This window comes from Camponotus floridanus, unplaced genomic scaffold (assembly GCF_003227725.1).
Source record: "Camponotus floridanus strain SB8 unplaced genomic scaffold, Cflo_v7.5 scaffold36, whole genome shotgun sequence".
In the NCBI taxonomy this organism is placed as follows: domain Eukaryota; kingdom Metazoa; phylum Arthropoda; class Insecta; order Hymenoptera; family Formicidae; genus Camponotus; species Camponotus floridanus.
The window spans coordinates 279141-290321 of NW_020229503.1; the positions used below are offsets into that span (position 1 = coordinate 279141).

The window sequence follows — 11181 nt, forward strand, 5'->3', positions numbered from 1 at the left end:
AAATTACGTCGTAAATCGTGGCCCTCGAGATTCGATGGCGCGAGAAAGTGCTTCCGCGAGCGTTTCGAGATGGACGGGACGACGACAAAGAGCCAACTGAGACGGTTCCTCCCCGCGAAACGATCGATGAGAGGGCGGATGGGGACAAGGGATGGTCCCCGTATCTCGCGGGGAACGGATTCTTCGAGCTGCGAGAATCGAATTAAGGCTTTCGGCCGAGTGGCTTGTACAACCTTGTAACGCTCTCGAATTTCGCCCAACTACGAGTCTTTGCCAGTTACGAAGTAACTGTCGCGAATTATTAATCGGACGTTGGACCGAGTTACAAAAGTTGTTACGTAAGATACCTCCGGTAAAAAGAACGTAATTTGCTGTTAAAATTGTGTGCAACGAACGTATCATGGTAAGATTATTTTCAAATTTGATGTAAGAGGTGAGTCATTAATTCTCACGGGGTGTAATTTATGTTTCTGTTTTTCCCATGAAAAATATATGAATTATATTATTCACGTCTCAAATGCATCAAAAACAGATTTTTGTAAAAAAAATAGAATCCACGCAAAAATTATATTCCTTCATATTTTCCACGCGAGCGATAAATTCTCTGAATTTACATTGTTCTCTGCAGAAATACACATTAAAGTTACGATGTTTATTAGGGGCTATTCTAGATTTGCATCCCCATCGTTAGTGTTTCCAACTTTACATCAAATAATCGTATTATAAATTTATTTCGTATAAATTTATTTATTTATTATTCTCTACGTAAATAAAAGGGGAAAATTGAACATGAGAAGTTGAATAAACGTGAATTGACTCGTGAATTCTCTCATTAATTAACCCGAAGCATAAATCCTCTTGGTTGCATCAGTTGCAAGTTAGGCGCATTAAAAGTCGTTACGTAATAGATTGTGCATTGCGTGTCGTATAAGACGTTGCTGGAATGACGTTCGGGCCTGCGTACTCTCTAAAAGAATCAGTGTATTATCACTGAAAAACAGTAAATAGTCACTGATTACAGCAGTTATAAATACAGCACTGTAAATCAATGATATTTTATTGAAAGAATCATTTAATAATTTTGACTGTTTCAATCAGTAATATTTCCCAATATCAGTAATATTTCTTTCTATCGTCAGTAATATTAAACTATAATTCATCTCTTCATAATTTTCATTAAGTCGTCAGACATTTATTTGTCCGACTTATATATGATCGATTTAATATTTGAAGCCTCTCTTGAGATTGTATCAGAAATTAAATCGAAGTAATACTTCTAATTTTATCTGTCGCTCTTTCCAAACTTTATATAATTCTTATGATTAAAATTAAATACGAAAGAGATAGAGATTGTAGCGGTAAACGAACGAACTAGCGATTACTGGTTTTACAGTGAAATTTACTGGTTTTATAGTAAATTTTATTTCAAGGATGTTTTATATCTATTTTCAAAATATTGAGAATTTAATGAAAATTGTACAGAATGTCCTTACATATGTTTAGAATCTTCGGTACAATTTTTAAATCGATTCACTAAAGCGTTCACAAGTTATGGATTTCAATTTGCACCGAATTAATATGTGTTCTTATGGGAAACGTATAACCACGTCGATTGAAATGACAAAAACACATGGAAATAATATTCAGAATTTGTTTAAAATTTGTAAAAGTTTTGATACAGAGAAAATATTTGGTCAAATAATATTATACAAGTACTAACTGGTTAAAAAGGTATTAAATATAATTCAATGAAGTTAGCCATGCATCTGTCACAAGGCGAAATTCTGTCAAAAGTTAATCATTTCGATTAACAAAATTTGGAATATTTCAGTAAAAACGCAATAAATATTAAAAAATACATCTGTGCAATGTAGCTAAGATCAAATTGTAATATTCTACAATTTCTTACTCAAAATACATCAAAAATGGTTATATTCGCCAATATTGATTTTCAGCTACTTTTTGCTGGGATTGTTCATACAAAACATCCTTAAATAGTTTTTAATAATTCTTACATAATTTAATAATCCTTACTTAATTTAATAATTCTTACATATGCATATTAATCTCATTTTAATTAAATAAACTTGTCATCCAAACACTGATGAAACTAGCTCCGAATTTTTCGCGCAATCGTGATTAAATAAATAGGAGAAAATTTCGGATTAATTCTGCTAAGAAATTGTAATATTCCACACAATTTCTTACTCAAAATACACCAAAAGTGGATATATTCATCAATATTGATTTTCAGCTACTTTCAGCTTCTGGGATTATACATACAAAACATCCTTAACTGACCATAATCAGTGAAATATAAGATAAAATAACAAAAAAATAAGCGTTTCTGAAAATCTAAAATACTTTTTGATTCTCAGTGAAATCTTATTTTATTGTTTAAATTAGTGATATTTTCACTGATTCACTTTTAGAGAGTAAGCTCGGTGAAACGTAAAGTTTCACGTCTGTCCGAGCACTCGCAATCGTGGGATGAAGAGCTTTGATCCTGAATAAAGTGCCGCTGGGTAGGAAGTCGCGGAGATAGAGAAAGAACGCGACTTCTTTCCCTAGAGAAGGAAGTCGATACGAGGCGTCTCGACGTCGGCAGGCGTCGTAGAGTCGACCAGATTCCTCTCTCTGCGTGTTTGACTGCCGCCGCCGTTATTTGCCGAGGTATTCGACGAACGACGAGACGAATGATGGAGCGATTCGAGCCGCGATCCTCGGGATCCTGCGTCAAGTTATACCGCGTTGAATCGATAGAGCGTAAGATGGGACGGGACCGTGTCTTTGATACTTTCGAACGCGAAATCTCGAGTCGGAATCCAGCGGAATTCCTCGCAGGCAATATCGCGCCTTTAAAAATTCATTAGGAAGCGGTCCGCTCTCGAAAAGTTAATTTACAATCACGACCGATTTTCTCATCGATTCATTCGTTTTCCGATAGCAACAAGATCGCAACAAGAAAAAGGAGCGAGGGAAAATAATTTTACACCTGTCGTCCTGGTTAAAATGTCACTCGGGATTTTTCCCCCTTATTCTCCGAATTAATTATCACGCCAGGGGACGTCTGTTTCGGGAGGGTTGCAGGGTAAAAAGAAGAAAAATCGCGCCGAAACAAGCGCTTAATTCCGTCGCGCGGCGGAATCTTTGATTCAAGGTTGGTTGACGAGAGTGTCGGGAATGTTTAACCGCAGCAACCGAGACCGTGGCTAATGAAAGCGACGTTTGATCATCGACCACGAAGTAATCGACTTACCGTGACTGACTCTGCCTCTCCCTACGGCTCCTCCTTCCGCGACATTCCTGTGCATCGAGGCTCCTGCGCCTCCCCTATTTCCCCGATCTCGTGTTAATTAACGATACACTCGCCGCACGATGACTACTCTCCAAGAGACCAACGTACTCCAATTTATATTTCGACGTGCGATCGACAGGAACCTTTCCGCTCCGATGCGCTTCCCCGTAATCGAATTTCGTGCACCTCGCAAACGAACGGAAGAAAACACGTCCGCGGCTTTTTTCAGCTTTTTTCAGTTGTTCTTTTTTTCCTATTTGGTCCTTCGACGAAGGACCTTCCCTTTCAACGTGAAATGAAGAAGATGAACCGAGGTCTTAGCTGGTGAGATCAAGACTTGCCTTCGCGTTACACGTGATCTTCTCAACCTACTTCGCGCAATTGTCTCTTGTGTTTTTCCTTCGTAAAGTTTCCGTCCTCTTCTCGTCGAGCTTGGTACAACAATTCGAACACGGAGACGTCAAGATCCTTCCCGCGATTCTTCGTCTCGAAGGGGGTCTCCTCCGAGTCTCGGCGCCAACTCGCACATGACTTTCGCGAATTCACGGCTCTCTCTTCCGAGTCGCTAGTCCAAGAATCGTGACTACTGGTTACTTCATTCCCCGGCGAAGCACGAGGGTCGAAGTCCCGCGTCAGACTGCAGGGTGTCACCCTTGTTCGTATCCTCGAACCTCCGCGATTTCCACCCTACCGCCGTCATTTCGCGAGCTCTACGCATGCCCGCAGGAAATCCACCCTCGTCGTATCTCTCGGCGTTGCCTTCGCATATATCTATCTATGTGTACCTATATACACACATATGTACACGTATACACATGTATGTGTGTGTGTGTGTGAAGCCTATGTATACGTGCTTCCACTCGAAAATTGTGGAAGCGTGCACGGATGGGCGGGTGAGGGGGGTGGCTGGATGTGTGCGTGCGCGTCCACACGTGAACGCGATTGGCGACGAGGGCTCGTATGTGCGTAGTGTGCGTGCTGGTGAGGGTGCGGATGCGCTTGGGAGGTAAACACGCGTGCGATAAATCGCCGCTCAAGGATGCGTCGGCGTCGCCGTCGCCGACGCCGACGACGGAGATAAAAATCGAGTGGATCGAGGGGGGGTTTATGGGTTTATCGCGAGTACGAATATTTTCGAATGCTGCGACGGGGGGCGAGTGTAACTTTGATGATGCCGTGCGTTGTGTCCTCTCATTATTTACGAAACGATCCTCGCCCCAATCAAAATTCTTATCGTTCTTGACGGGGGGTAATCGCGTAGAAACTTCACGCCTCGTGTATCTGGAGCTCTGGACTTTAATTTATTGAGCAAAGTTGGCGCAAGTTCACGTAAGCTAAACGCTAAGCTTATTTACTTAATCATCAAGTTGAATTGACTTGACGCGTTGCGTCCTGACGGCAAGCTTCATCTTTATCATCTTTAGAGTCATCTGCCATAATTATTTATGCTAGGTAGACTCATAGCCTAAATTAGTTTCTTCTTGAGCAAGCCGTAGTATCTATTTTCCTTGGCATTTTCATACATGCATAATAGAAATTTATTAATTGTGAAAATTAATGAGTCGAGTCAGTTATAACGCTTTTAATCAGAATTAATATGGTTTTAAAATTTTGCTTCCTTTTTAATATGTATACATTTAATATATGATATTGTACATAACAAATAAAAATAATATAATTTGCACTGAGAAAAATCGTTTGATTGTACCAACAAGACGTATATGATTGAAGGCATTTTAATTAAATCAAACAAGAATTTGTAGTTATCATGATAAGACTTGATTTTTTATAACTGGAACGTTTAATAGATTTTACTATAAGGATTTGATTAGTATTTTCTGATTGGATCTATAAAATTTCTTGTTACATTAATTTCTTTACTTGCTACTCTTAACTTAACTCGTATTCAATATTTGCCATAAGATGTATATAAAGAATTAGTATTAACATTAAATCCAAAGTATATTTTTTTTCTCTTACGAACAGTAGTGCCAGGAAAAGGACGCTAGCTCTCTGATTGTGCGTGTTTGACCTGCATCCTCTTCTTGCATCACTGTTTATCAGTTCAATTTCTAACAAACTGAATTTAAAATAATTTATTCAATAATCTGGATTGAGTTTATCCAATAATCGTGTTGGAATTCAGAATATTAAACAGACTTTTGAAATTAGATGGAAAAAATTTTAGACGACTTGGTGCTGGCGAGTTTAGTATTATTAACCAGAAAATTTAGTAAATTTAACAGGAAGAAATTAATCAGATTCATCTGATAATTCTTACAAGAATTCTAGTTCGTCCATTTTCCAACAGACTGGTTGAATCTACCAGAATTTTAATTAATGCAACTAGATTTTTTTCTCAGTATGGAAGTATATTATTTTTTTCTCTAGTTTTTCTTGCAACTATATTTGAATTTTCGAGATGGGACAATTTTGTTTTAAGAATCAGACGCGCGTTATGTGACATGTGTCATTACACGGATAAACTTTACAATTGCTCGTGTAATTATTAGAACAACGATGGATGGTTTGTTAGAAAAATATATTTAGATTATATCGCTCCAGCTCTCGTATATCTGGTTTCAGCTTTCCGCTTGTTTGATTTTCATTTTCATCGCGATTTTAATAGAAATAGTCAGCGATTCACAAAGCTCAAAAAAAAATGGTCAAGGAAGCGTAATTCCGCCCTCGCAAGCCTGTCCGGCTCCAACGTCGAAAACGAAATTAATAAAGCGCAGCCGGTACAACAAATTTCGATAAATCCGCAAGCGGTGATGCGATAATTTTAAAGCTATAACCCGATCGACAAGTAATTTGACTGACATACATATTACATTTATTTATGTACACACTTATACATATATATACATACAAGAATATATATATATATATATATATATAAAATATGCGTCTAGTGATACGATATTGATTTAAAAGGTTATACCTAGTTATAAAAATTTAAAAAAAACTGATTTTTATGTTTTTACATTTCCTTGAAGTATATTGAAAATATTTCCTCAAAGTTTTAAATTAATCGAATGCAAATTGACGGAATTATAAGTGTATTTCATGAAGCGCCAGAATGTATAACTTTGTTTAAACACGACTATAAAGCTTCAGCTCTGATGTTTTGAGGATCAAAACCAATATATGAAGCCAATATAAACTATCAAACCAATGTATAAAGATTTAAATAAACTAAAATTATATGGGCCCGGAATAGATGATTCTGTGTGTAAATTAAAAAATTTTCATTTTATTTATAAGTAAACTTGACACAAATCTTAAACGCGTTTTTTTCGAAATCACTTTTTTAAAATCGGTGAGCAAGATATTTCGAAAACTGTTACATCGATTTGCTTGAAATTTTACAGGCTTCTTCTACATATAAAAACCTAGTAGATGAACGAAGGATTTTGTTTTTTAATAAATACTTTTTTTTTTATTTAATAAAAAATGAACAATTTTTAAGTCGAAAAAGAATATCTTAGCGTCAAATGGCTGCCATTTTGTCCCAACACAATTTTTCGAATTATCCTTCGTTCATCTACTAGACAATTTTATACATTAACTACAGTTTATCGAAGTTTTGATATCAGATGAATCAACTTTGAATAGCACTGCTCATCGTAAAGCGCATTTTAAAAAACAATATCCGGGATAATAGTTATAACTTTTACATTTCTTAATATTTTATTTAAAAAAAAATATATAATAACATCTTTAATATTTGTACTTTCGAATAAAAATTGATTTGTAAGAAAAAATTATTACACTTTTCAAAAAAAAATTCCCAAACATATCTTTTTCGGTCTGCTGACTAGACATAAGAGCGCATCGCGGCGACACACAAATATCAGCGCCACGGATAAGAAAAGCCGGAATATCCGGCTCCCTCACTTAAGCACGAATCCGAAAGTAATTTTCCTTCCGGAGCATCGCTGAACGTAAGCAAAGCGAGCTCGTTTTAGTAAATTTACGAAGATAGAAGAAGAGAAGGAGAGGGAGCGCAGCCCCTTTTCTCTCTCTCCCGCGCAAAATTGCGCAACCGTGAACGAGAGCTTAATATAATTGTTCGCGATTCGAGTCGTCGCGGGGTGTGATAAAAGTCCTTGTCCTAAATAAAGGAATCAACCCGACGACGGCGCTTTACTCTTTCTTCCTCTCTCTCTCTCTCTCTCTCTCTCTCTCTCTCTCTTTCCGCCCCCGCTCGCTCGCCCATCGCGAGGGGTTCTCCTTGGAGGATCTCGTTTTCTAGCTTGTAATAGTTAGCTTGATGGTGAAACTTTCGCGGCACCTCGGCAGAACGGGCGAGGTTTAAACTGCATTAACTACGGTCTTGATAATAAAACTTTTCGAAACGTTTGACGGATGAAGCCGAGCAAACGATCTGGCTTTCTGCATTTTCGATTCCCCGCTCGGTAATTAATTGAGGGGCGCGGCAGGGATCCCGCTGAACTTTGCGTAGAGTGTTTTATGTTCAACGTTCTCGCAGCCCTCTCAGCGTTTCTCGTACACGTTTCGCGTCGTGCCCGGTGACATATCATTAAAAACTTGAAGATGGGAAAAAATAGAGATGCAAGATACTTTTTATCTAAACGAGCTTCGGGATAGTCATCTAAAATGAAGTGTGTACGAATAAAAAATTACGTCAGTGTATAAACGTAGTTTATATAAATGACGACGTAACACGAATTATACATTAAAGAAAGGATACTAACGTCGCGATACGTTATTGTTACGATGAAGAGAAAGTTGATTCGAAATTTAATAATAGCGAAAAATAAGAGAGTAAAGGAGAAGGAACGCGGCAGCGTGAAGAAAGTTTTGGGAAAGTTTCAATGACTTTAGACGTGAAATTCTTTTCTTTCAAATAGATTTAAAGAATTTTTATTGAAATATGATGCACTTTATTTTTTGTTGACAGCAATTCTTTGTAGAATAGGAAGTAATACATTTGTGCCATGTATGAATATTATTTTATATGCATTAGCTTTTTAATTTTTTTTAAATACACATTTGCAGATACATGTTTGAATTAACTATGGTCACTGCAAATAGATATTTCAAATATAAATATATATTTCAATTGGGATATCCAATTGGTATAACGCGTTCAATCGATATACTACATATATGAATATCTCTTATGTGAATAGAATTTAAACTAAAATTGCTTCTGGCAATCAATTTTAAATTCTAGAAAATTTTATATAATAGAGTAATTTTTTTTAAAATGTATAAAAATATATGTATATGTGTGTGTGTAGTATTTTTTTATAACACGACTGTGCGTGTTAAAAAATAAAAGCGAACGCCGTGCGTTTAAGTTTAGAAAATAGGTTGTTCGGATAAGGGTTAAGGATGGCTATGCGGCGATAAATATGTGCCACGATATATTATATATATATATACGAGCATACCTCGTAAAACATCATATACCGACGAATGGGAGGGATGGCGGAGGAGGAAGATGAATTATTTCCGGTACGTCCCGTCGCAATTTCAAACGGAATTAATGATTGTGTTTTTAGCGTCTTTGGACGTATTTAATCAAGGTTAAGTCGTCCCCGAATTTTCACTTTCGAATCGCGACACAATGCATCTATCAAAATTTCTCTATTTTTCGTCCCCCCCTCTCTTTCTCCCCCGCAATTCTAATACGGATTAAAGGTTTTTTTTTCGAACCGATGCGTTGTTATATGCTGCCGTTTAATTGAAGAGCACACAGAGAGTTACCTCAAATCCCGCTTTTCACGATGAAAATGAAAACTAATATCTCGCCGCGCCTCTCTCCAATTTTTTTTTTTGTACCTTTGATATCGCGCAGATCTAACGCGTGCGTATGTAAATTACGGCCGAGTTCGACGATACTTTGGCACAAATAGTAAATTTTGCATTCAATTGCGGTGGCGGACATTAATCTCCTCTGATCTAAACGTAATGTATCGTTTCTCTCGCGTGTATAATATGTCGTGACACGCGCGCGCGCATTTTATTTCTTTCTGATACGCGATATCGGGCATGCAAATGTCAATATGGTAATTAGAATTATAGAAAAAAAAAAAAAAAGGAATGACAGCGTATAATCGCACCGAATCTTTCATGCTCGAGCCGTTTAAAATTTTAAAGGGCTCGCGCTCACAATGGAAAACCGGGGAAGGAACACAGTTACATAAATTGCAACGTGTGTAGCCCGTATAACCAGCGGCAGTACTGGTTGCGTAACCATTTAATACGTAGTCGTCAACCGCAGCGTGCAAGCGGATTACAAAATTTTAATTTTGCATCGCGTCCGCGATGCGACTTTCTCGAGCGTGACTCGAGATGGGATGATTAATTGTGCCGCTGCGCATTTTAGAGCGTGCGCGAAATGTACATGCGACGTGCACATTGCGTAAGTATTCCGGCACGAGTCCGGATACGTTTTCGCGATGGCCTGGCTTTTAAATTTAAATCGATCATCCCCTCTCCTCTTCCTCCCCCCCCCCGTCGCTCCCCGCAGGTATCCGCAATTTGCCCAAACGGATAAATGTCAACGTTACTTTCATCCCGCGGAGAGAAAATATAACATTCGCATCAGTGTCTGTAAAATATCTCTCGGTGCTCTTCTATTAACTTGTATACAAATTTTAAAAATGACACGGATAGATAAATTGTATTTTTTTCTCTTTTTTTCGTACATTGAAAAAATGACTAGTTGACAGACTTTTGATGTAGACGTAAAAGATGATATAATTATGTTTACTTAAAGGGTTATGCCTAGTCAGCAGACCGAAAAAGGTGTGATGTTTGCACTGAGAAAAAAATCTGGTTGCATTAATTAAAAGTCTGTTAGATTCAACCAGTATGTCTGTTGGAAAATGGACGAACTAGAATTCTTGTAGTTACCAGATGAATCTGATTAATTTCTTCCTGTTAAATTTTTTCCTGCCAAATTTTCTGGTTAATAATACTAAACCAGCCAGCATCGAGTCGTCTAAAATTGTTTCCATCTAATCTCAAAAAGTATGTTTAATTTTCTGAATTCCAACAAGATTATTGCATAAATTCAATCCAGATTATTGAATAAATTATTTTAAATTCAGTTTGTTAGAAATTGAACTGATAAACAGTGATGCAAGAAGAGGATGCTGCTCAAACACACACAATCAGAGAGTTAGCGTTCTCTTTCTGGTATTACTGCTCGTAAAGGAAAAAAAATACTTTGGATTTAATGTTAATATTAATTCTTTATATACATTTCATGGCAAATATTGAATACGAGTTAAGAATGGCTCGCCGCCTAGCGGCAAGCAAATTAATTTAACAAGAAATTTTATAGATCCAATCAAAAAATACTAATCAAATCCTTATAGTAAAATCTATTAAATGTTCTAGTTATAAAAAATTGAGTCTTATTATGATAATTAGAAATTCTTGTTTGATTTAACCAAAATTTGTAGGCATTTTGACGTACACTTTTGACGTACATTCAATCATGTACGTCTTGGTACAATCAAATAATTTTTCTCAGTGTGGGAATTTTTTTTGAAAAGTGTAAACATTTTTTTTACAAATAAATTTGTATTTAAAAGTATAAATATTAAGGATGTTATTATATATATAATCAATATATATAATCAATTCGAAGCTGATTCATCTCATATCAAAAATTCGATAAACTATAGTTAATGTATGAAATTGTCTAGTAGATGAACGAAGGATTAATCGAAAAATTGTTTTGGGACAAAATGGCAGCCATTTGACGCTAAGATATTCTTTTTCGACTTAAAAATTGCTCATTTCTTATTAAGTAAAAGAAAATATTCATTAAAAATCAAAAGCCGTCGTTCATCTAGTAGGTTTTTATATGTACAAGAAGCCTGTAAAATTTCAAGCAA

General features: G+C 36.6%; 1 long non-coding RNA gene across 1 annotated transcript in view; it reads right to left on the reverse strand.

Annotated features, from left to right (window-relative positions):
- The window catches only part of LOC112638752, a 56381-nt gene extending 52492 nt beyond the window's left edge, over positions 1-3889 (reverse strand). The window contains exon 1 of the long non-coding RNA XR_003123149.1: positions 3260-3889. This is a non-coding gene — a long non-coding RNA (uncharacterized LOC112638752). The remainder of the gene's footprint in view (positions 1-3259) is intronic.
- Between the last annotated feature and the right edge of the window lie 7292 nt (positions 3890-11181).